At 37.4% G+C, this 27998-nt stretch overlaps 1 protein-coding gene across 2 annotated transcripts in view; it reads right to left on the bottom strand.

Annotated features, from left to right (window-relative positions):
• Window positions 1-27998, bottom strand: part of GPC6 (glypican 6) — an 800882-nt gene that overhangs the window by 479953 nt on the left and 292931 nt on the right. The gene's annotated exons all lie outside the window — the stretch shown is intronic.

The following is a 27998-nucleotide window of genomic DNA, read 5'->3' as shown; positions in this document are numbered from 1 at the left end:
ACTACATGTTAGCAATACAAAAGAGTAAAGATGTCTGTAGATGTTCCACACTCAAATCTTTAGCATTCATCTCATGCATTAAGGAAAGAGATGTACTAAAGACAGGGAATTTATCTTAACATCCATGTAGCTGCAGGTTATAAAATAAAGGTAGTCTGATGCTGAAGCTGTAGAAGTTCCTTTTACAGTCAAACAAATATAACATGATTTCTCCCTTATGGAAACACATGATTCTGCCCTGAGTCTGTCTTCTTTAGCCTTTTTTTTTTTTTTTGGCCATTCATGTTTGAGAAACTTGTGAGGCAAAACAGGGTGCTCATACAGTTCCTCATTCTCAACCAAGGAGAACATAGACTTGTAGTTGTAGGGAATAGAGAAGGTCTACAATATTTATCTTTTAATACACATATCACAGATACTGAAATAGTGTAGATCACAAATCATGCCTATGGAGGAAAATAACTATTACAATGAATGAAAACGTTAAGGTAGAGCATTATAGAACACACACAACTCAAAAAAAGTTTCTTGTCACTTACTTTCCACTGATATAAAACCAATGATATCTTCAGTTTTTTTCAATTTATAATGTTTTCAAATAGAAGTACACCATAAGCATATGTATACTGCCAGTGTCAGACTTGCAGAAATTTCACTTTGCCTTTTACTATTTTGCTATTATTTTTTTCTCTTTCCTTTAAAAGAAACAAGCAGGTCTGCCTCATTTGTTTGTTCTTTTATTGAGTGGTCTTCTTATTTTCATTGAAAGATATCATCTTAGATAAATACAGCTTTGTAAAGTGAAAAAAATTTATTTTCAAATTGATAAAAAAAAAAATAAATGGCTACAGTCTGCTCTAAGGATTGTTATAACTCATATGAGTCTACTGAAAACAAAAAATATCTACCAGGACTTGTATGAGTTTGGAGATGGAGAAGGCTTTGTGGGTTACCAAATCGAGCTAGTTTTTCTAATCTGATTATGCCTCCACTAGGTTTTATAAAGAACATTGTATCAAGAACATTGTATCAAGAACATTGTATCTTAAGAACATAGTCCTTAAGATATTATAGCCACAAAAATGTGCACATACCATATAAATGTATGTAAACACAGTTATGTATAGTAAGCATGTGATGCACATAAATAGTATGGAGCTTTATAGTCTGAACTTGTGGTTGGAATTAAACCACAACAGAATCAAACCATTTTGTTAAGAACAATCAAACTTCATCTGCCGAAGCGCGTGCAAGTACTTGTAGTAGGGATGTACTTGATATGACTGGCAGAGGGACTAGCTGTGAGACAGAGGAAGTTGGCCAGCTGGGGCTGCTGAAGCAGCCATAAACAATCCTCTGAAGATAGGTTTAAGGACATAAATGAAGGGTCAAGCAAGTTTTATTTTCAGACAGCAGATTTTTACTTTTATTTTTTATTTCTGTTTATTATGTTTTGTGTCACTCTTGAGTCAGTGAAGCAGGGTTATCTGCATACCCCCTGCTTGTACAGGACCTTACATTAGTTGGTTCTTTTATCATTAGACTGATAGTGCAGAGTTTCTGAAAATGCATCTATTTACTACTAAAAATGACAGTTATAAAGCATATAAAGATTATATAGATTATATAATCTATAGACTTATATAGACTATATAGATTTATATAGACTATAAAGATTAACAGGTAGTAGCACTATTCTTTCTTTCATGGCGTAAAGGTGCCTACATTTATTTTATTGGATCACACTTCTACCAAAGACTACGAAAATAAAGATGAAAAAAAAATTTGGATGCTGGATTGCATATGTTAGAGAGAGTGTAAGGGGCAGGATTGTTTAAATCACTTGACTTTTAAATTTCTGAGGTCACATTGCACACACAAAAACCCCTGTTGTTCCTTCTTGTCTGAGAAAGTCTCACTCAGAAGCTCTTTTTTTCTGTTTACCAACCCATTGTCTTTAATTTTGCTGTTTCGGAGGGAAAAAAAAAGTACAGAAGCTTGTAATTTCCCATAAAGAACTATTTAACATGTCAAAGCTATCCTTCATTTCATGTTGTCTATGCACATACAAGTCCCTTTTTACACTAGGTGACATATTTTCAAGGAAAACTGCATGATTCTATGTAAATTTACTACATCTGCATTGATCTGCTCTCAAGGTCATGTTGATTCTGTCAGACTCAGAGGACTATTGGTAAAAAAAGGCTGAGTGTAGGAAAAAAGAAAGGGATGCATTCAAACGGGAAGGTTAGAAGAAAAAGTGGTAAGAGGGTTTTCAAATTATCCAGTCATATCTACAATCAAGAATGAAAACAAAAATCTCTGTAGCTGTCAGAATATGTTATTTTAAGCTTTCGCACAATGTATATTACTATAAACATTTGATTCTTAATCTTCAGTACAAATTTGATTGGACAAGGCCTTTCAATTCTGTCCTTTCTGTCTCACTGTTAATGTGCATATATGCACATACATATAAAGAGACAGCACAAAAGAAACTGAACACTAGCTGAGTACATAAACATTTTTTTTCTCTCCCCCCCCCCCCCTTTTTTTTTGATAATGTGAAAAAAGGAAATATATTTTCATCAATATTTAACATTCTTAAATGTCTTTGAATTAGGTAAAAAGTGAGAAGGCTGAAATTAAAGACTTCCGTGTGATGGGATTTAAAGAGACCAGGTGATGAAGCAAAACATAGTGCTATTTGGGGATGTGTGGTGTGGCACGTCTCAATATAGCTAAGACATAAAAACAATTAAGATGGGGTTACATTTTCCACAGGAGAAAAAAATGGGGGGTTGGGAGTGGGGGTTTGAGGGGGGGGAATTGTGGATCTGTTCTGTTAATGTTTTTAAAGCATACCCTTATTAGCACAGCAGTATGTACTACAGATTAGTGGCAAGACGTGTTTTTAACCAGCACTGAAGGATGCTGCTACCTCTCATTACTTTGTCATGGAAAGTAACAAACTTCAATCTAAACCAAACATCAATCTAAACCAAACATCTACATTTGCTGATACTGATCACAGCTTGATCGTACTTGGCCTCATGCTTCACAGAGTGTGAGACTTTCAGAATATGGGATGCTGTTAGCTGTTGAAGATTGGATGTGATATAGGTAGAGAATTTATTTCATTAATAAGCAGAATAAACCAAAAAGTCTTCAGAAACACAGTACTTAACCCAGGCCTCCAGTCAGTCATCCTTACCTTCTCCTCTTAATTACTCTTTTCATTCTACAAAACAAAGAAGGTGAAACTAAGATACTATGTGCCTTTCAATACAACTTTAGAGAAGCTTAACCTTGAAAATCAGTGCTTGTTTTGTTGAGATCACTTTAGACTTCTATATTTTGTTTGACAGGGTTTTGTTAGTTTTTTTTCATTAGTTATTTATTTTTCATTACCTGAAGAAGGTAATGGTAGCTCCCTTTTAAAAGAAACAAGATTATAATCATATAATCAGAGATATAGATTTCACTGTAAACTTCTTACATTTCCTCCACAGGTGAACATCTTTTTCCTGATACTAATAGATAGTGCAGTAAAATTATATTTCCTCTCCCTCTTCCTCTTTGTCTAAGTACTCCTAAGAGGTGCTGGATTTCTCCTAGTAGGGAGGAAAAAAAGCCAGTATAATGAATGGACTAAATTTTCGTCTTCTGATTTTGTTTTATTTTATATTTATTTTATATTTATTTTATTTTATTTTATTTTATTTTATTTTATTTTATTTTATTTTATTTTATTTTATTTTATTTTATTTTATTTTATTTTATTTTTTCTTTTCTTTTCTTTTCTTTTCTTTTCTTTTCTTTTCTTTTCTTTTCTTTTCTTTTCTTTTCTTTTCTTTTCTTTTCTTGTAAAGATACAGTTTTGGCAATGATTAAAAACATAACAGGAAAGCATAGTTAGTGAGCATTGTTAAACGCAAAGTTGAGTATCATGAAAATGTAGATGTATTTTCTACATGTAAACATAGAACTACATCACATATTTTCCTTATGTTTATATATACCAGTGATGCTTTTTAAAGATATTACGTGGAATTGATTTATATGAACATAAAAAAAACACCAGTATGGCATAGGACTTGTCAGAGAACATACCCTGCCTCTTCTGGAGATAAACATACATTTCTATGAAGAAATCACACATTTAGTCTGTGGCCATTTATGTCACTGCATAAATATAAGCTCTTGGCATCAAAAATCACAAATTAAGTAGAAAATAAGACAGTTAATTTCTACTTTGCACAGGTGAGAAAGATATGCATTGGATAATGTTACAGCAAACTTACTATATCACTCTTATTTTTACTGTATGTATCTGCATTGACTGCACCATAAAATTGGTATTTCAGAAAGACATAAGAAGCAATATGGCAGACAACTTAAAAATACTCATATGGTGACTCTCTAATTTTCTGTAATGCAAGTGGTATCTTTTAAAATTGATAGGTGGGGTTATGTATCTGTAGAATTTCATATATCAACTAAACTCTTTCTACTTCCTTTTATGATAAATAGTACTATACAGACTACTGAAAACAGCACTTCACTGCCTATATTGTTCCATCCCAATTGACAACATTCCAGAAACCATGTAAAAGTTGTGATTCCAAAGACATTCAGCAGACAACCTTGCATATTCTGAAACTAGCCAGCAAATACATTCAAGTGAACCAATAGCACCCATGGGAAAAGTATTGGGGTTACACCACCACTGACCTCATTCATCACTTCCTGACAGTGGCCTAGATAAAGTTTGCAGTTTTTCCTGTAAATTCTGGTTTGTGAAGTGTAAATGCCCCAGGTGCAGTGACTTAATTTCCGACTAATACATTCTTTCAAACCAACATTTAAAAGTACATGACTCTCACTAATTTTATGTAAAGTCTATGAAAAATCATGTGAAAAAGGATATGATTTACATGTGAAATTACCTGGTTTTAGACCCATAGCATATGATTTTATGGTTTCATTACACATTTTATCTGTATTATGTCCTAGATTTTTGCCCCAAGAGCTTATTCTAACTATTTAACCAGTATGCTCCTGGGTGCGCTGATTTATTTATTTATGTATTTATGTATTTATGTATTTATGTATTTATTTATTTATTTATTTATTTATTTTTATTTATTTATTTTCAAGTGCTTACAGTATTTAATAGCTTGGATGTCATCATCAACTGTACTATAATAACTGTATAAACTGTATAATTGCATATTTACAAATGGATGCTGAGAAGGAGAACAAAATTTTTTTTCCGGCATCTTTGTGAAGTCTCCTGGAACAGCTATAATACAGACTGACAATAGCAAAGTTTTTGCTTTTTTCTTTTACCTCCTTATCACCCCAGAAATTACTAACAGGTTATTCCATAGTTCCTTATGTAGGTGGAATGAAGTCCTGCCCCCACAGACACATTTAACAGCAATGATTATAATTATATTCTTATGCTAATGCACACCATGATGGCATCTGAGTACTCTCCAAAGATTCAACTTGACATATGACAAGAAGTATAGCTTCCACTTGCTGACTGAATATCTTCATTGTTGTAGAATTATTTTTAACTCTCTTTCTCTTCTCATTGTTACTTTTTATTTCTATTTTCTACATATTTATATTTAGAATGTTTTAAAGAAATAAAAATAGAAGAGAACTCTTTCCAATTTACAAGAATATCTTTGCACATAAATGTTTTCCATGCATAACTGAAAGCACTAAAAGCGTAAAAAAAATGTGACTGCAAAGGATGTAAAGGCACCTTGCCAAATAGAATGTATTTATCCAGAGGTGAGCTCATGCATGTGTTATAATTTTGGCATGTTTAACCACTAACTGCAGCTAAGGGTAGATAATCATATATATTGGTTTTTTTTTTTTTCATTCTTTTTATTATTACTTTTTATTTACTTATTTATTTATTTTTCCTGAAGAAATGTGAATGGAAAACTTTGAATATGAAATAAACTGAGACTTGCTCTCTGTTATTCCTTCTTGCCTCCTCTGTATTCATTTAGTACTGAATCATACTCAGCACAGATTTTATGCATGCCTGCATCTATGCTATCTGCTACAACCTAGGTAGTAGGTCTAGAGTGAAAGATAATGTAAAATACTAGCTAAATTTTCTTCAGAATTCTGCCATAGAAGAAAATGAAGATGGAAAGTGTAGCCTGACTCCTGACTGCACAGTTTCTCCTTTCAAAAAATATGAAAAGTGTATTCCTCTTTCTCCATTTCTATGCAGTTTTGGCCACATCTCTTCCACCACACTGTGCAAATATTTCTGAAATCTGAACCATCACTATGCCAGAACTGCTGTTCTTGAAAAGCTATATCCTGAAAATCAGCACAAACTGAATATACATGAGCTGAAACTGGTGAAAGATAAGAACACTTCCTTTGAGGACAGTCTTTTTTTTTTTTTTTTTTTTTTTTTTTTTCTCCCTCCTGATAATCTTCAGAATATATTTTAGTATATTCTAGTTTGAACTGAGTATTCCCAAAAAGCTTTAATATGATGTCACTGGGTTTGTTCATCTTTGCTACATAGCAGGGTTACAGAATGATACCATAAGTATGTTTCCAAACTCTTTGGTCCTGGGGCATATTTTTTGTTGTTGTTGTTATTCTCTCTGTTTCTTTTCAAGTTAATTTGTGTTCAGTTTCATTGGAACATGGGGTAATACCAGAAAACAAAACAAAACAAACAAACAAACAAAAAGATATTTTTACCTTATTTAATTTCATTTTGCAAAATATTTTTTCCCAAAAGTATATCTAGAAATGCATCACTTTTGCCTAAATAATCATGATTCATGTGACATTTCTCCTATGTAACTTCTATTTTTATTTTGGTTATTCAAAGTCCTGTTAATCAGACTTTTTTAGAAATTATCTAATTTCACAGCTGTCCTGACATCTTCTTTTTCTGAACTGCTAAGATAGGAAGCTGCATAGCTCTTTGTACATTCATCTTATGTATATCCAATTGGAGCTAGCATTTTTTTGTGTTCTTTAAACATTGAGGTGGTTTATATAGCTATTAAACTCATAATGAAATGATAAATATTTTTTCTTGTTCTCATCTATTTTTTTGCAAGGCATAAGACTTTACAATGTTTGAACAGTAGTAGAAGGATACTTCTTCAGTATACTGCATGATACTGAGCTGTTACATCTAAAATATTAAGTTAATGAAAAAAGTGCCTCACACTATGATCACTATCATAAATGGAAGGTTATAAATCCTCTCTATAATTAAATTACCTTTGAAAACTGAACTGTAAATTTTAGTTTTCATAACGTTAACTAAAGATTTCTTATATGGATATGCTTATACTGAAATGAATCATCCCTTTGAAAACTTCATTTCTGTGTGAGGTTCAAATTTCAAGGAGACCTTGAACTTTGTTACACCTTGATTAACCACACCCACTTGGATTAACCTCTGTTAATTATACATGTTTATAACTGGTGGTAGACTAATCATGCAGGGTTCACTTTCAGTTAGTACGGAAAGACTGGAACATCCTGAGTGCTTTCATTATGAAACACATACATTACTATTTTTACACTAGATTATATCTGATTAGTAGATATAACAGTAAAAAAATGCAAATAGTCACTCTCCACGGCTCCATTCTAAGGCCAGATCTGTTTGAAATTTGTATCAATGGCCTGGATGCTGAAGTGAAGTTCATCCTCAGCAATTTGCTGATGACACTAAACTGGGAGCTGCTGTTGATTACAAAAGCTAACAACTCTTAAAAGCATTGCATCAGACTCTAATTAACACAACACATGATACACTGTTGCTCCCATGGCCTCTCCAGCCCCACTTTGGGCAACAAAAAAGACTGTTGTGGTTTAACCCAGCTGGCAGCTAAGCACAACTCACCCTGCTCCCTCCCTCTCTGGAATGGGGGAGAGAAACGGGAAAATTAAGCCTGTGGGTTGAGATAAAAACTGTTTATTAAGACAGGAAAATAATAACAACAATAATAATGATAATAGTACTACTAATAATAATGTGTATGAAACAAGTGATGCACAATGCAATTGCTCACCACCCACTAACCTAACCCCAAGCAGTTGGCCTCCCCATCTCGGCTAGCTACCCCTATCTATTGTTTAGCATGATGTCAGATGGTATGGAATACCCATTTGGCCAGTTTGGGTTGGCTGTCCTGGGTCTGTCCACTCACAGCTCTTGCTGCACCCCTAGCCAGCCCGCTGGCAGGACAGAGCGAGAAGCTGAAAAGTCCTTGCCTTAGTGTAAGCACTGCTCTGCAACAATTAAAACATCAGCAAGGTATCAACACTCTTCTCATCCTAATCCAAAACATAGCACCCTACCATCTACTAGGAGGAAAATTAACTCTATCCTAGCTGAAACCAGGACAATTACATTTACTGGTTTCTCTCACTGCTCTTGTGGTGGTCGGCGGCGCAGAGTCTGGCTGGAGACCTGTGACTAGCGGTGTTCCCCAGGGGTCGGTGCTGGGTCGGGTCTTGTTCAACATCTTCATTGACAACCTTTATGAGGAAATAGTGTCTACCCTCAGCAAGTACACTGATGACACAAAGCTGGGAGGAGTGGCTGACACACCAGAAGGCCATTCAGAGAGACCTGGACACGCTGGAGAGATGGGCAGGAAGAAACCAAATGAGGTTTAATAAGAACAAGCGTAGAGTCCTGTACCTGGGAAGGAACAACCACATGTATCAGTACAGGCTGGGTGGGGGATGACCTGCTGGAGAGGAGCTCTGAGGAGCAGGACCTGGGGGTCCTGGTGGATGACAGGTTGACCATGAGCCAGCAGTGTGCCCTCATGGCCAAGATGGCCAACGGGATCCTGGTGTGCATTAAAAGGAGCATGGCCAGCAGGTCAAGGGAGGTATTCCTCCCCCTCTACTCTGCCCTGGTCAGGCCTCACCTGGAGTACTGCGTCCAGTTCTGGGCTCCCTGGTACAAAAAAAAGACAGGGATCTCCTGGAAAGTGTCCAGTGGAGGGCCACAAAGATGATGCAGGGCCTGGAGCATCTTCCCTATGAAGAAAGGCTGAGAGACATGGGTCTGTTCAGCCTCGAGAAGAGAAGACTGAGAGGGGATCTCATCAGTGTGTATAAATACCTGAGGTGTGGGAGACAGAGGGATTTGGCCAACCTCTTTTCAGTGGTTTGTGGGGACAGGACAAGGAGTAATGGCCACAAGACAGAGCACAGGAAGTTCTGCACCAACATGCAAAAGAACTTCTTCACGGTGAGGGTGACGGAGCACTGGAACAGGCTGCCCAGGGAGGTTGTGGAGTCTCCTTCTCTGGAGGTATTCAAGGCCCGTCTGGATGCCTACTTGGGCAGTCTGCTCTAAGGAACCTGCTTTGGCAGGGGAGTTGGACCCGATGATCTTTTGAGGTCCCTTCCAACCCCTTCAATTCTATGATTCTCTTGACATGTCCTAAAATGACAGGAAATTCATGCTTATGCTATTTGAAGACATACCTGTATTAGTCACTATGTATTACATGTTTTTGCTACTGCATAGCAAATATTTTTCAGCTAAATTGAAGACACATTGTTCTTTAAAGCTATCACTTAAGGTGTCAGGAGCATGAGGTTCACCAAAAAATGTGGTGGGGTTTGGGGTTGTGTGAGAGGAACCTCAGACAGTTATTAAATTCACTATGGATTGCACTTCTGGTGCATCTATGACTGCATACTGATTTCTGATCTGTTTAGAAAAACATTCCTAAATTCAATAGGAGGATAGAAATGTGTGGTGGTTTTACCTTGCTAGGCAGCTGAACTCCACCACAACTGCTCTCTCACTCCCCCTCAGAAGACGAAGGGAAGAAGAAAAGGAAAGAAACAACTAATGGGTTGAGATAAGGATAATTTAATTAAAGGAAAAAATATATATTATTAAGGAAAAATATTGTTAATTAAGCAATTGATATGGTATGGACAATATGGTATGGAATATAACAATATAGTATGGAATATCCTTTTGGTTGGTTTAGGTCATCTGCCCTGGTGATATTCCTTCCTCACTTTTTGCCCACCCAAAGCCTGCTGGCTCTGGGAGGGGGTTAGAGAGAGTCCTGATGCTGTGGCAGTATTGCTCAGCAGTAGACACAACATTGGTGTGATACCAGTGCTGTTTTAGCTACTAGTACAGAGCACAGCACTGCATGGGCTGCTGCAGGGAAAGTTAACATCGCAGACAGACGCAGTACAAAATGGAGACATAGGGATGAGATATTATTCTTTATAATAATAAAAGATAATGATTTATTGCATCTATTAGAGCTTAAAGTGCAATCTGCAGTAAGTGTAGGAAATACGGTTGTTAAAAATTCCTTCTATTCAGAAACTTAGACACAGATTCCACAAGTTGAATTCTCACTTCTTGATTACTTTTCAACAGCTCAGATTTATGAGTGATACCCAAGTCATGTCGGGTAGCAACTTTGCATCTTAAGATGTAAAACATGCCAAGAGAAATAATATATACATTGAACCCTTTTCCTTGCAGCTAAACCCTCTTCTCACTACAACAGCTATGATTTACAATCCTCTCAATAATTTCTAACCCATGCTAATAACCAGATCCTTCAAAAGACATACGTAATAGTAGTAACATAAATGCATGGGAAGTACCAAATGATGATGATACTGCTGCCGGGTTACTTGAAATGTCAGTTCAAAAGTGTTGTACAACAACTTCAAAAACAATAAAAGTGTGGACTGAAAAGCAAGAAAAAAATCAAACAAATAAACAAAATACACAAACTTTTTTTTTTCTTTTTTTCCTCTGCTTCCAGCTAGGGATGCTCATAAAACTATCATATGCCAAACCATTTAAGGTCTATCTTCAGATACGAGGAATGGCAATATTAGAGTCTAGTGACATCATATTCCTCTCTTGGCATATGCAATATGACAGTGTAGTTAATTCTTATTATTTCACTGAGACTAGGATTTTGATCTTATTTGAGTGATAAGAAAAGAAAAATAATAAGAAATTATATTTGAACAAGTTGCAGCTACTGGCAGTGATATTGAAAAGAGTTTTGTAGAACTGAACTATAATTTTAGTAACAGGTTTCTTCTGAGTCACATAAACACTTGACTTTCACAGCCAGTAATTTGTATAAACTTCAAACTGCCAGTAATGTTTTTACGTGATTTTATGGGTGTGAACCGTATAGTTCATTTACACTTTTTGTCTCAGCGAGGGCATGTGACCAAGACAAAGTAGTTGTAGAGAGAAGGAATGCAGCATTATTTATTTTTTTCATTGTTGATTTCAATCCCATTTCCATATTCTGTGTTAGCTTCCTTTCAAAATGGAGATCATAGGCTTATTTTAAGAAATGTACGAAGAATTTACAACTGTATTTTCAAAACTGCCTTCTGTGCCATTATGGTAAAAAAAAATTATGATCTTTGAGATCAGTGTAGCTCTAAATTTTTTCTTTACTTTTGGAGAACATCCTGGGTGATAAAAACAATATAATGTATAAGGTTCTGCTTACTCCATTAACTGCATTAGGTTTTGCTACTCCATTAACTAAAAGGGAGATTGTCTCTTTAAAGCTAGAAAACAAATTTAGAATAAATTCAGTCTAATCAAGTTATCTTAACACCTTCAAAAGTCAATATCACACCTTCAGCTCACTGGGAAGAAACATTTCATTCTGCTATCAGCTCATCATCAACTGGCAATTCAGGGAAGGCAAGCGGTTCCTGGGGGTTGGTCTACTGCTTTTAATCTCTGGATATTGTGGCAGTTTTATCTGTGAATTTTCCTACATTTCCTATTTTCTTAAAACCTTTAACATGATTTTAGCATCGATTTTGATTGATATTTTAATTTCCTTTATTAAAATATGACATATAAAAGGAAAAGAATCTTTTAAGCTCCCAGCTGACAATGAAATGGTACTTACATTGTCATAGGGAACTAACATCCTATTATTACAATTGTATTTGACATTTCCATTAAAAAATCTTCCATTAATATTATCATATTATTACGTCTGTGACTGTGGATTCTTTAGCTACTGTCTGAATTTAAATTATAACTTAACCAAATTTTTTCAATGTACATAAGAGGTCTGCTTTGGAAAAACATTAATTTGTTTTTGTTCTAAAGGTGCAGCAAGAAGATATTTATTGAGCTCATTTGAACTTTTGCACAATAAGTGCATGCAATGCTCTTATTTTACAGAAATGTAAAGGAGATATTGTTTAAGGAAGAGATTAAATTAAGCTTCAGATATAGTATAAAACACTATTAATTTCATGTCAGATGTAGACTTTTGGACAAAGTAAAGGAAACCTTCTCAGGAGGCACCATGAAACACAGAAAATGAGACATAAATGAAAAAAAAAAACATGCAAGGAAAGGCACTTGACTGACCAGACAAAATCCTAGAAGCATCTAAGTTTGTCTTAAATTATAAATTATATGTTTTCTATTTTTTTCCCATAGCAAGACACATTTAAGGACACACAGAAGAACAGAAAACCCAACCTTTTGGCTTTCAAAATCCTTAGATCTTTAAGCATGTTTGTATAATTTAATATAAATGTGACTATATCAGCAGCATATGATTTCAAACAGTACCTCATAATGAAATTCAGACAACAATTTAAAGAGTATTAACAGTAACATCACAAGGTCAGGTACATATTTCAATAGCAAAAAAATAGTCTCCATTTATACACAAATTATTTATTCAGGTACATGATATATTCTGTCTGGGAGCTTGACCTCTGCATTGCCATCTGCTGATTATAAATTTTATGAAAAATATAGAGCCAACCTCAGATTTTTGCTTGTTCAGAAGATTATGCTTTCTACATTAACTACCTGTCATTTGACCTTGTCTTGAAAATCATTGTGTGTGTCTCATATCACTGCATTCACTGTTGACAGCTGGTGTTTATCATCAGAAGCTGTGGGGGAAAATTACTCTGTGTACAGCCTAGCCCACTTACAAAAACACTTTGAATAAAAATAAATAGAAATGAGGATTCCCTAAACACCAGCAGCTAGCACTTCAACAGATATGGGCAATGAACAATGCTTATATCAGAATTCATTATGCAGCTGCTGTCATCATTCCTACTGCTCAAGAAAACAGCTGAAGTGATACCTGTGGTTTCTTGTACCAGAAAGTACCAGCTTTAAACTATGTCAAAATACAGCACATTGGTCTACAGTACTGCTATTTTCTGTGGTAGGCAAAAACCTAAACAAGGCATTGACTGACCACTGTTTGCCCTGCTCTTATAATAATCTATTAGCGGCAAATGTCAAAGAAAAATTCTGAACTAGATGGACTTCTACGTTAATCTGGTACAGCTATACTTCTGCTGTGATAAAACTCCTGTCGCATAAAGCAACATCGGGATGGTGATCATATTTTAGGTGCGAAACAAAACCCAAATCCTGGCCAAGCTTGTTTGGTAAAACTATGCTGTAAGTTTTCATTTAAAGACATCAACTCTCATATCATGGATAAATGGAAGAATTTACCCCTTGGCAACTGAAAATAAATTCAGTTTCAGCTCTATGTGCTAATCCATCTGAGTTCCTATGAATTCTTTCTGTACTAATGACATGAATAATCATGTTCCAGTAAAGATAAAAAGAGATTATTATATTTACTTTTCATATCTGTAAACTTAGTCCATTTTGAAAAATTATTAGTGTTGTGTAGATCCAGAAGTACTACACATACAAAGTAACAATCATAGAATCATTAGGATTGGAAAAGACTAAACCACTAAACCATGTCCCCAAGCACCAGGTACAACCTTTCCTTGAACACCCCCAGGGACTCCACCTCTATCCAGGGAAACCCATTCCAATGCCTGACTACTCTTTTCTACAGAAAAACAAAAGATTAATTCTATTTCTAAATATAAAAACTGCTGAGATTAAGTAGATTTTATGAAAAATATTGGATTATAACACAAATACTTAAGCTTGGATAGACACACACTACCTTGAACATGCAAAGCTGCAAAACTTTAATACAATTTTTATTTCACAGTTTTCACGTAGTAATTATTCTATGATTCAGTATTCACAGAATCATAGAATAATTTGGGTTGGAAGGGACCATAAAGATCATCTAAGTCCAACCCTTCTGTCATGGGCAGGGACACCTTCCACTAGATCAGGTTGCTCCAAGTCCCATTCAGCCTGGCCTTGAACACTTCCAGGGATGGGTCATCCATGACTTCTCTGGGGAACATCTTCCAGTGCCTCACCACTCTCTGAGTAAAGAACTTATTCCTAACATCTAATCTAAATCTACCCTCTTTCATTTTAAAGCTGTTACCCCTTGTTCTATCACTAAACTCCCTGACAAAGATTCCCTCCCCAGCTTTCCTGTAAATTCCCTTTAAGTACTGAAGTGCTGCTATAAAGCCTTACAAGAGCTGTCTCCAGGCTGAACAACCCCAACTCTCAGTCTGTCTTCATAAGAGAGAGCCCTCTGATCATCCTCTGATCATCCAGCCTTCTGATTATCCTTGTGGTTCTCCTTTGGACCTGTTCTAATACTTCCATATCCTTCTTGTGCTGGGGCCCCAGACCTGAACACCTGAACCTGATCCAGGTGAAAGATCCGGGTGGGATCTCCCAACATCAGAGAACAGGGGGAGAATCACCTCCCTTGACCTGCTGATCTCATTCTTTTTGAGATTCATTCTTTTTGTTGCAGCCCAGGATTCGATTGGCTTTCTGGGTTGCAAGTACACGTTGCCTGCTCATGTCAAGCTATTAATTTTAGGCATTCACTCACTAAAACATCTAATTCTATGCAGAATAATACTCATGCAACATTCATCCGTACTCTGTGAGTAAAACTACAACAAAGAAGGGATAGAGAAATGACTGATGAGTATGCTTATGCATTGAAGGCTAGTGGGTTCACTCACATGTGACTCTTCATAGATTTTTCAGTCTTGTGGATTGTGGTCTTGTAGAAAGTGAATAAGTGGCACAGAATGTAATTCCTGTTGTAGGAAACATATAATAGTTTTAATTGTTCTTTTAAAGTGTGGTCATCTAAACAGGATGGTTTTTAGGACGGTCCTGCATATTTGGTTCTTTTCTGTATGCTAAAAGTACTTCATAAAATAGAAAATAGCTATAAATAAACATAATTTTTAAAAGATAATTGAGAAAAATATCCCACTGTTTTTTCATTTGCTCACAACAAAGAAGTTTTGGAAATCTGCATCACTAGAAAAAAATTTGCATTTCTTACAATGCTTCAAATGTACTTTTAAAACAGGAAAAAACACTTATTAGTTTTCTTGAAATGAGTTTAAGTCTTTTCAAATAACATTTTGATTAATTACATGCAAATGAATTCTAAGAAGTCTATAAAAGGATTTCTTCAGTTGTCAAGGTGATTTTAATTAACATGAAATGGGAGTCTCTTTCCTAGTTACCATCTATACTTATGATGCTACATGAGGGTCTATAGCTTAACTTTATAAGGTTTATATAATGCTTGAAATATTCTTGTAGTTCAGTTAAATATAAAAATTAGCAAAATAAATACTGCAAGGCTTGACTGTTTTCACATAATAACTAGTACTATAATTAGCAATATCTAATTTCAGCTTAGATGGATTTTCAGCAACATAATTCTAAAATATATAATTATTCTTGTTAGACAAACCATGCTTAGACATAGTAGCAAAAACATCTGAAAAGTGAAAGTTTAACCAGACAGCTACAGTTTTCTGACAAAGCCTTCAAATATTCCACCTCATCTTCCCAAAAAATATTTGACAACAAATGATTTAGTTCTATCTAACAAAATATATCTAACATCTGATAATTTGGGTAATGGTATTTTCTTATGAGTATGAAACCAATATTTTATGGTAAAAAAATAGATTTCATATTCCACAATTAATAAAGGCACATCTAGAAACTGATTTAATTAGATGACATTTTTACATACTGCTATATTCTGACAGTCAGTAAATATCAGTCTTTGTAAATATTTTGAATGATGTAGGGACTATAATTTAAAAGCCTGAGATGTGGGATACAATTAGTGAATACAGTGGAATGCTCATTTTTTCCATTGAGTGTATATTTAATTCATTTCGTTTCCTAGTGTTTAGATCCCAGTGTCAGCTTCATTTTCACTGAGCTTTTTTTCAGTAACTCTTCATTGAGGTTTAGATTTAAAGGCCAAGATAAACTCTTACAGTCATCTCGTCTTCTTTTCAAAACACAGACCATAAAGAACTCATGTAATAATTCATAAATTATGCCCTTAATTTATTTTAGAGTTATCATACACTCTTGTCATACACAATTTATTTTAGAGTTATCATCTGAGAGAAACATGGTGGTTTGAATAGTGCATTTGAGGTGCGAGCAGGTGGATGACCTGGTCTGCCTGGTGGCAGAACTCAAGGAGGAGGTCGAGAGGTTGAGGGATATCAGAGAGTGTGAGCACGAGATATACTTGTGGAGCGACTCCCTACACGGCCTGAAGGACAAGAACTGGGGTGAGACACCCCAAATGGGGGTGGACCCCCTGCCCTGTTGTTGTTGGGCAGAGGCAGGGGACCTAGGAGTTGAGGAGGAATGGAAACAGGTCCCTGCTGGATGCCCTACCTCACTGGTCCCACCTTCCCAGGTGCCCTTACACAACAGGTTTGAGGCCCTGGAGCTTGAGAGACCGGTAGCTGAGGAAGAGGTAGAAAGTCTACCCAGGAGGATGTCTAGGGCGAGGAAGTCGACTCCACACCTCAGGACTGCCTCCACCAGGACAGAAAGAAGGGTGATTGTTGTCGGCGACTCCCTTCTCAGGGGAACAGAGGGCCCTATTTGTTGGCCTGACCCTACCCATAGGGAAGTCTGCTGCCTCCCTGGGGCCAGGGTTAGGGACACTGCCAGGAAGCTTCACAACCTGGTTCGCCCTTTTGACTATTATCCTCTTTTAATAGTACAGGCTTCCAGTGATGACATTGAAGAGAGAAGCCTGAAGACCATCAAATGGGACTTAAGGGGACTGGAACGGTTAATGGATGGAGTGGGAGTACAAGTGGTGTTTTCATCCATCCCTATGGTGGCAGGGAGGGGTACAGAGAGGACACAGAAAGCCCACCTGATGGGTGGGACCAGTCTCATGACTGGAGTGCTGCACTGTCTGGCTATAGGCTTTTCAGAAGGGTCAGGCAGCATGGAAAGGGTGGTGGTGTGGCTCTCTATATCAGAGAGAGTTTTGATGTCGTGGAGCTTGAGGCTGGGAATGGTAAGGTTGTGTCCCTATGGGTTAGGATCAGCAGGAAGGCCAATAAGGCAAGCATCCTGGTGGGGGTCTGTGATAGACCGCCGAACCAGGATGAGGAGACTGATGAGGAGTTCTACAGGCAGCTGACAGAAGTTGTGAAATTGTCAGCACGTGTTCTCGGGGGGGACTTCAACTTCCCAGATTTATCCTGGAAGCACAACACAGCCCAGAGAAAGCAGTCTAGGAGGTTTCTGGAGAGCGTGGAAGATAGCTTCCTGATGCAGCTGGTTAGTGAGCCTACCAGGGGAGGTGCCCTGCTAGACCTTCTCTTCACAAAGAAAGAAGGACTGATGGGAGATGTGGTGGTTGGAAACTGTCTTGGGCAGAGTGACCATGAAATGGTAGAGTTCTCCATTCTTGGAGAAGCCAGGAAGGGGACCAGTAAAACCACTTTATAGGACTTCTGGAGGGCTGACTTTGAGCTGCTGAGGACACTGGTTGGTAGAGTCCCTTGGGAGGCGGTTCTGAAGGGCAGAGGAGTCCAGGAAGGCTGGGCACTACTCAAGAAGGAAATCTTAATGGCGCAGGAGCAGTCTGTCCCCACGTGCCCAAAGACGAGCCGGCGGGGAAGAAGACTGGCCTGGCTCAACAGAGAATTGTGGCTTGAGTTTAGGAGAAAAAAGAGGGTTTATAATCTTTGGAAAAGTGGGAAGGCCACACGGGAGGACTATAAGGATGTTGCGAGGCTGTGCAGGGACAAAATCAGAAAGGCCAAAGCTCATCTGGAGCTCAATCTGGCTACTAACGTTAAAGATAACAAAAAAGGCTTTTATAAATACATCAACACAAAAAGGAGGACTAAGGAGAATCTCCATCCTTTACTGGATGCGGGGGGAAACTTAGTTACAAAAGATGAGGAAAAGGCGGAGGTGCTTAATGCCTTCTTTGCCTCAGTCTTTAGCGGCAATACCGGTTGTTCTCTGGATACCCAGTGACCTGAGCTGGTGGAAGGGGATGGGGAGCAGGATGTGGCCCTCAATATCCACGAAGAACTGGTTGATGACTTGGTACGGCACATGGATGTGCACAAGTCGATGGGGCCAGATGGTATCCACCCAAGGGTACTGAGAGAACTGGCAGAGGAGCTGGCCAAGACACTATCCATCATTTATCAGCAGTCCTGGCTATAAGGGGAGGTTCCAGTTGACTTGCGGCTAGCAAACATGATGCTTATCTACAAGAAGGGCCGGAGGGCAGACCCAGGAACCTAGAGGCCTGCTGGTTTGATCTCAGTGCCAGGGAAGCTCATGGAACAGATTATCTTCAGTGTCATCACATGGCACTTACAGGGCAACCAGGTGATCAGGCCCAGTCAGCATGGGTTTATGAAAGGTAGGTCCTGCTTGACGAACCTGATCTCCTTCTATGACAAAGTGACGCTCTTGGTGGATGAGGGAAAGGCTGTGGATGTGGTCTACCTTGACTTCAGCAAGGCTTTTGACACCGTCTCCCACAGCATTCTCCTCAAGAAACTGGCTGCTCTTGGCTTGGATTGGCGCACGTTTCATTGGGTTAGAAACTGGCTGGATAGCCAGGTCCAAAGAGTTGTGGTAAATGGAGTCAAGTCCAGTTGGAGGCCAGTCACTAGTGACGTTCCCCAGGGTTCGGTGCAAAAGGCCGGTCCTCTTTAATATCTTCATTGATGATCTGGATGAGGGCATTGAGTGCACCCTCAGTAAGTTTGCAGATGACACCAAGTTAGGTGTGTGTCGTTCTGCTTGAGGGTAGGAAGGCTCTGCAGGAGGATCTGGATAGGCTGCACTGATGGGCTGAAGTCAACTGCATGAAGTTCAACGGGGCCAAGTGCCGGGTCCTGCACCTGGGGCGCAATAACCCCAAGCAGAGCTAGAGGCTGGGAGATGAGTGGTTGGAGAGCTGCCAGGCAGAGAAGGACCTGGGAGTGATGGTTGATAGTTGGCTGAATATGAGCCAGCAGTGTGCTCAGGTGGCCAAGAAGGCCAATGGCATTCTGGCTTGCATAAGAAACAGTGTGACCAGCAGGGCTAGGGAAGTGATCGTCCCCTTGTACTTGGCTCTGGTGAGGCCGCACCTCGAGTACTGTGTTCAGTTTTGGGCATCGAGGTGCTTGAGCGGGTCCAGAGAAGGGCGACGAAGCTGATGAGGGGTCTGGAGAACAAGTCCTATGAGGAGCGGCTGAGGGAGCTGGGCTTGTTCAGCCTGGAGAAAAGGAGGCTCAGGGGTGACCTTATTGCTCTTTACAGATACCGCGAAGGAGGCTGTAGAGAGATGGGTGTTGGTCTGTTGTCCCACGTGCCTGGTGACAGGATGAGGGGGAATGGGCTTAAGTTGTGCCAGGGGAGTTTTAGGTTGGATGTTAGGAAGAACTTCTTTACCGAAAGGGTTGTTAGACATTGGAACAGGCTGCCCAGGGAAGTGTTGGAGTCACCATCCCTGGAAGTCTTTAAAAGATGTTTATATGTAGTGCTTAGGGATATGGTTTAGTGGGGACTGTCAGTGTTAGGTCAGAGGTTGGGCTTGATGATCTTGAGGTCTCTTCCAACCTAGAAATTCTGTGATTCTGTGATTTTGTGATTCTGTGAAATTCAGACTGACAAGGGTAACAGTGGTTTATGGTTTCTTGGTCTCTAGGTGTTCATAAAAAACGTTTTAAGAAAGCATTTTATTTTAAAGGTGTTTCATTCTTAGTATGACTCCTTGCAAAGTAGCTTTTATTTAAATGAGAACTGTCAATTTTATTTTATTGTATATGCAGTTAAGAAAAGAACTATCATTTTAATTCTATATGACAAGTAATGCTACTGAGTAGCTGAGTGTATACTTGAAAAAACCATACAAATCTAGTTACTCAAGCATAACCATTTTATTAGTATGTGAAGAAATCAGTTCATCTCAAAACACCGTGGAGCACTGAGGAACATTTTAGAAATTAGTCTTTTTTATAGAGTATTACATTTTGGGAATAATTACCATTAATGTAAACATTTTCATAACTACTCTAGTCACTTTCCCTTCACTAATTCAAGTTATAGACAGTAGCAATCAACTTAGTCAGTAATATGACTACAAAGGTAAAAAATATACCATACAGAAGAAACATATACTTTCTTTTGCAGAAACATTTTAAATTGCATGGTGTAGTATCTATAGCAAACAGTATTTTAAGAATCTTTCTGAAATTTCAGGATATAAAATCTATGGCCTAATTTTTCAATATTCTTTTTTGATGTCTTCAGCACAGAGCAGTTACTTTTAATTTATGCATAATACTGTGGAAGGATATTCACCCAATTGTTTTCTGTTGTAGTTGATCCGAAGTGTTTGATTAATGGAGTGGTTTGGAGAAGCAAAGTTATGCAACATTTTTCTCTATAAATTAATGCAAGTTTTAATGTAGTCAGATGAACTCCATTTTACATGCATGCCTCATTAAAACAAGTGAAGCCATACAGCTGTATTTTCAAAAGAATATGCAAACATATGATAAAGGTGTTTAGTGGAGAGAAGAATATATAGGTCCATCATCCATGACAAATCTCTGGGATAAGAATATTATATTGATTTTTCTTCGTCAGAATTTTGCACTGCAGGATTCTGGTTTTCATTTCTTGTATTTCCTGTATTTTCAAGTTCTTGCTCTTAATTGTATATTGTCTTAAGACCTTTAGTGTGTGAGGTTGAGACAGTAATTAGATCTTTCATTTTGGGTACAACAGCTAGAGGTGCACTCTTAGTCCTTATATATATTTTTTTTTTCCAATGCATAAGCCCATGTCTTTTAGTTGATTTTTTATTTTTTTTCAACAGGTATCAATGACATGAAATAACAGAAAATGAACTCAGAGATATGTACTAGGTACCCATCTATTTACAAGAAGTTTTTTAGAATCAGCTGAACCACTAAATTCATATTATACTTGAATTTCAATTTATATTATGAAGTAAATTGTGCCACTCAGCACTGAAAATGAGGCTGCACAGAAAAAAAGTAATTGCTAAGATATATGTTTATATTTACTGTAGTACTGGCAACAAAATGAAACTCTTCTCTATTTTTGGATAGTAATGAGTAACCTAAATGGGTTTTAAATTTACAAAGACAATCATGATACTGAGTAATGAGAAAATACAAAACATGTTAAGAAAATCTAAATGGAGTTCATTGACAGTAGGACAGAATCCATAAAATTGTGTGTCTTTAAAGAGTGGAATGGTGAGGCCTAGGTGACATTTGCTTATCTCTGACATCAGATTTTTTTTTGTAAGCTAAATCAGAACTGTTCTCTGTCAGTCATGTTGAAAGTATACATGGTGTGTAGGTTGTGAAGAATAAAACGCCATTTGGTCAGATTTCTAACAAATAGTTTAAGATTATTGCTGAATTGCTTAATTTCTAGTCATGAAGAAATTTAAAAGGTGCAGCACTCCTTTGACATTTTCTTTCTCCTTAATTCTGTCCTTATAATTCTACTGTTGACATTCTTACTTTCACATTCATTTTACACCCTTCAATATCTCTTCAATTCTGTGAGAAAATAGCAAAGATTAACAGATTCCCCTTTTATTTTCATTTAGTATTGTGTTTTTATTGACCATAATGCCTATTATTTACCTGAAAGTTTGTCTTGTATCTTCCCCAGAAATTTGTCAGTTAAATGATGGAAATCCAGTGGGATAAACTAGTCTAGTTTTCAGATGTTTATATTAATCCAAACAGGTAAATTTACTTAACTGCAGAGATGCATCCAAAACTTCAAATTAGGAAGAGTTAGCACCTTTCTCTAATTAACAATGACCTTAAATGTCTTTATATTTAAAAATGAATTAAAGATAATTTATCACTGTGCTCAGTAAGACAGGTTTTGCTCATGAGAACTCAGAGCAAAAAGGTGAGTGATATATAATACATTTATATTTAATTGGTTTAATCACATTGAACATATGCTTTCACAACTTAATTGGGAGAACTAGACTAGCACAAAGCCATTTTGATTTCCAAAAGTTTGACTGAACTGGATTACCTTTTTTTTTTTTTTAAATTTATTTTTATTATTGCTTTATGTAATGCAATTTATGTGGCTACATATGAACTCACATACAGGCTTTTATTATTATTACTTTTATTATTATTTATTTTTCTGTATTTAATTTTGCTATGGTTTCATCATAAGATTGATTTCTGAAATTCATAATTTTGGCTTTGAAACCTCAGCAGATATTGCTATCTGTTACACTGCTGTTTTCTTTTCTTTGGCACCATATGTAACTTAATTTTTCAAAAAAAAAATTAAAAAAGGAAACATGAATCTGTGACCCAGCAATTAAAGAATGCAAGTATAAGAAGGGATCTTTATTGCTCCCTCCTGTAGGGATTAACTTTTGTACTTTGCATAAAACAATCTAATGAGAAGACATATATATTAATAAATAAATAAATGACTCATTTAAAAGAAAAAAATAATACTCTGAAAGGTTCACCAAAGGCATCTTTGTAGGTTGGTGAAAGCAAGTGAGAAAGTTTTGCCAAAAGTCTATATCATACTATCTGAGTTCCATACAGGAAAGGATTGCACTCTTTCAAGCATGTCCTACAGGTTGCTGCTAGGCTGGTTGAATGACAGCATGGTTGGTTTGGGTCTCCTTGGCTCCAAGTTAAGAATCAAAGGAATTAAAATCCCTACAATTATCCTTTGGAAATTGTCCTGGTTTCAGTTAGCACAGAATTAATTTTCTTCCTAGTAGCTGGTGGAATGCTGTGTTTTGGCTTAGGATGAGAAGAGTGCTGATAACACCCCGATGCTTTAATTGTTGCAGAGCAGTGCTTATACTAAGCCAAGGACATCTCAGCCTTTTGCTCTGCCCTGCCAACGGGCAGGCTGGGGGTGCAGTAAGAGCTGGGAGGGGACAGACCCAGGACAGGTGACCCAAACTAGCCAAAGGGGTATTCCATACCATCTGACGTCATGCTAAACAATATATAGGGGTGGCTAGCCGGGGGGAGGGGGCCGGACTGCTCGGGGTTAGGCTGGGCATCGGTCAGCGGGTGGTGAGCAATTGCATTGTGCATCACTTGTTTGTACATACTATTATTACTTTCGTATTATCACCATTGTATCATTATTGTTATTATTGTTATTATTATTTTGTTATTATTATTTTCCTGTCTTATTAAACTGTCTTTATCTCAACTCACGGGCTTCACTTTCCATTTCTCTCCCCCGTCCCAGAGAGGGAGGGGGGAGGGTGAGCGAACGGCTGCGTGGTGTTTAGCTGCCGGTCGGGTTAAACCACGACAGTCCTTTTGGCGCCCAACGTGGGGCACGAAAGGTTGAGATAACGACAGATCTGATCAGAGTGTGTTAAACTAAAATTGGTGTAAGGATTAGACCTGCTTAATAGTCCAAATCCTTCTGAAAGCCGGTTTTGCCATAAAACAAAATAAAGTCAAAGGACCTGCACGAGAGATCCAGTTTTTAGGAATAAAATGGCAAGATGGACGTCGTCAAATCCCAATGGATGTGATCAACAAAATAACAGCTATGTCTCCACCAACTAACAAAAAAGAAACACAGACTTTCCTAGGTGTTGTGGGGTTTTGGAGAATGCACATCCCAAATTACAGTCTGATTGTAAACCCACTCTACCAAGTAACCCGTAAGAAGAATGAGTTTGAATGGGGCCCTGAACAACGACAAGCCTTTGAACAAATCAAGCAGGAAATAGTCCATGCAGTAGCCCTTGGGCCAGTTCGAACAGGACCAGATGTAAAGAATGTGCTCTACACTGCAGCCGGGGAGAACGGCCCCACCTGGAGTCTCTTGCAGAAAGAACCTGGGGAAACTCGAGGTCGGCCTCTGGGGTTTTGGAGTCGGGGATACAGAGGATCTGAGGCCCGCTATACTCCAACTGAAAAGGAGATATTGGCAGCATATGAAGGAGTTCGATCTGCTTCGGAGGTGATCGGTACTGAAGCGCAGCTCCTCCTAGCACCCCGATTGCCGGTACTAGGCTGGATGTTCAAGGGAAGGGTCCCCTCTACGCATCATGCAACTGATGCTACATGGAGCAAGTGGGTTGCACTGATTACTCAGCGGGCTCGAATAGGAAACCCCAGTCGCCCAGGAATATTGGAAGTGATCATGGACTGGCCAGAAGGCAAATACTTTGGGATATCATCAGAGGAGGAGGTGGGTCGTGCTGAAGAAGCCCCACTGTACAACCAGTTGCCAGAGAATGAAAAGAAATATGCCCTGTTCACTGATGGGTCCTGTCGTATTGTGGGGAAGCATCGGAGATGGAAGGCTGCTGTCTGGAGTCCTACGCGACGAGTTGCAGAAGCTGCTGAGGGAGAAGGTGAATCGAGTCAGTTTGCAGAAGTGAAAGCCATTCAGCTGGCTTTAGACATTGCTGAACGAGAAAAATGGCCAGTTCTCTATCTCTACACCGATTCATGGATGGTAGCAAATGCCCTGTGGGGATGGTTACAGCAATGGAAGCAAAACAACTGGCAGCATAGGGGCAAACCCATCTGGGCTGCTGCATTGTGGCAAGATATTGCTGCTCGGGTAGAGAACCTGGCTGTGAAAGTACGCCACGTAGATGCTCATGTGCCCAAGAATCGGGCTACTGAAGAACATCAAAACAACCAGCAGGTGGATCAGGCTGCTAATGCAAAACACAGCATTCCACCAGCTACTAGGAAGAAAATTAATTCTGTGCTAACTGAAACCAGGACAGAAATAAGACATAGTAGCAGATAATTTATAGGTACAAAAACATCTTGTTAGACTTTCATCTTAACATTGTTTTATAACTAACATTTTCTAGATCTGACCTCATGTCTAGAAAGCTATGCCCAAAGGCTGTAGAATTTATTATTATTATTATTATTATTATTATTATTATTATTATTATTATTATTATTATTATTATTATTATTATTATTATTATTTCTCTTTGTGTAGGTAACCCCTGGGTCCCCAAAAATCTAGAGATCAGAAGTTAAAAAATAAAGAAAGAAACAGTAGAATTGGTCAATATTCCTGCAGTTAGATTTTCATGGCTATGTAGAACCCCCTTACCTGTATGAACAGTGATTTGGCATTTGGCACAACTGTAAAAGCTGTCAACATATTTAAAAAAAAATAAAAATAAAAAATCAAGGCTGTTGCTCTTAAATTAGACAAAGTGATCAGAATGCAACAGAACAGATCTTAATGACATTGAAAATGATCATTAGAAAAATAAAACAAATATAGCAGTTAAAAAATGATAAAGGAAGATAGACATAAAGAACCTGATAGACATATAGTTTCCCAGTTCTTTTAGAAAAAGAAAATCAGACAGTCTGTGGAACATAGGCACAGATCTCTTAAGAATAAATTAGTTGTATTTCAGCAAGATTAGTTACAAACTAATGCAATTAACTATGTTCAATTCAAATTTCATTGTCATTTAATCTGGTCTTTCAAGTTACTGTCAGTTAAGAAAAATATCCTCTTCCCCTGAACAGGTTGGTGGGATTTTTATTTATTTATTTTTAATTTGTATTCCTTTTATGGGTTTTAGATGTGAAATCTGAAAATTGCTGCAAGAAGAATGCTTCAATCACTGACTGCTGTTTCCATTCCCACATGCATCTGTTCATCAGGGGTGACTGAGATTGTTGGGGTTTGTGGCTTTCTCCATAGGAGGAGAAGGTATTACTGTAGTAGGAGGGTTTTCAAGGTGGAGATTGATTTGGTAAAGAAAAAGCACAGATTGAGAGCCCTGTCAAATTACTGCCAATTAACAGGACTGTAGCACTCCTCTGAAAAAGGCAATTTATTTTATATATATATATATATATTAATAAATTGTTGTTAAAATTTGGATGACTGACAGTTTATGATATATAAAATATTCTTTGATGAGGAATCTTTCTGAATCAAACATATTGGGTTTTCATCTATCAATAATTTTATTTTGATCCATTTGAACTGTTCAGACACCTTTTCAGGTTGTAAAATCATGAAAAAAAAAACTGTTTTTTGAATTTTACTAGTATTATCTTTTGTGAAAAACAGTTGACTTTTATCAGTTAGCAGTACTTGGACAGATACACACTATATTATGTTGAATGATGTTTAAACAAAATAAAGAGTTTTAACTTTATTAGGAATAGGAATGAATGCTAAAACTGTAATGAGATTTGTCTTAAAACCTAGGAAATTTACTAATATTATCCTACAGCATTTCAGACAGTCAAGATCTGCTTTCAGCTGCAACAACTAATCATATGTTTCATATCTAAAGACAAACCCAAACTTTGTTTTTGAGTTCTCATACCCTATAAGAATATGAAGTGTTTTATAAGCAAGAGCTTTCCCTCACTTGCAACACTTAAAAGTAATTTATATATAAAAGTAATTTATATATACATATATATATAATATATATATATTTAAACCACAGCTTTACCTCTAGGATTTCAAAGTAATGTCATCAGCAGCACCACTGGGACAACAGTAGATTCTGCATTATGAATGTGTTGTGCAATGTGCACTGAAGCAATGCTAGCATTGCCAAAATTAATATTGAAAGCATATGGCTGCCCAGCCCCCTGGCATTGCCAGAATACACATAGGAAGAGGCACTGAATTAGTTCCAGACATTGCCCAAAGTCCAGATGAGCCAACATACACTAGCACATTTACACCTGGATTCAGAGACCGTAGCAGTAAATGTCTGGGGTTTGGAAGCCTTCCTGAAACCACATTAGACTTGCACAGCTTTAGACTTCCAGATGAAATGAAAAAGTGAAAAAAATCAGATAAGTAACTGAAACAGATTCAAACATTCAAACTATCCTAAAGTCTTCACATTGCTGGAGAGTAATATAAACCAAATATGTGGTTTATACAGGTAGTGAAGAGCTGTATTAAATCATATTTGTAAACTTATTTCTTTAATTCTTTCTCTACCACACAAAAGTTTTCTAGTTTGCTGAGTTACATTAGAATTTAGAATGGCTATACTCTCCCCATCCCCCCCTTTTTTAAAGGAAAAAAAAACAAAAAACAAAAAACAACAAACAGTTATCTCTCCTACAGTTCCAAACAAGACCAATTTCATCAGTAGAAAACAAAGGTACAGTAACATGGTTGCAGTCTGTCAGGTCAGGAACAGGTTTGCAGATTCAATGCATTTATGCAAATTATTCCCCAGTACAACATTCAGAACCATCTTGCCACCAGCTACTAAAAATGTTTGAAATAATTTTCCCCTCCTTTATGTAAAGAATTTTGATTTTTTTTTCTCCTTACATACAAAAGAGGAGAATTGTTGCACTCAAATCTCATACATCTCACCTAAACAATCTTACTTTGCTGCACTTCTTATTGCACAGTTTCCTGCCTGTGGCATTCTGCCCTGTGGCATGTCTTCCAAAGGTTCGAGTGGTTTTATCTAATTCCTTGAATAGGCATTATGCTGTAATATATGGCTTTAGATATGAATATATGCATTTCATCTGAGGTCAGTGATCTACTCAAGTGCTCAGATATCATCAAGACAAAGATCTAACAGACCGATAGGGTATTTTACTTCATTGTCTGGACTTAAGCTCTGTGATACTTTAGTAGATAATCATACAGTGCTACTAGTAACAGTTAC

Source organism: Anas acuta, chromosome 1, assembly GCF_963932015.1.
Source record: "Anas acuta chromosome 1, bAnaAcu1.1, whole genome shotgun sequence".
Classification (NCBI taxonomy): domain Eukaryota; kingdom Metazoa; phylum Chordata; class Aves; order Anseriformes; family Anatidae; genus Anas; species Anas acuta.
The sequence above is the reverse complement of the archived record's forward strand: the minus strand, read 5'-3'. Positions and strand labels throughout refer to the sequence as shown.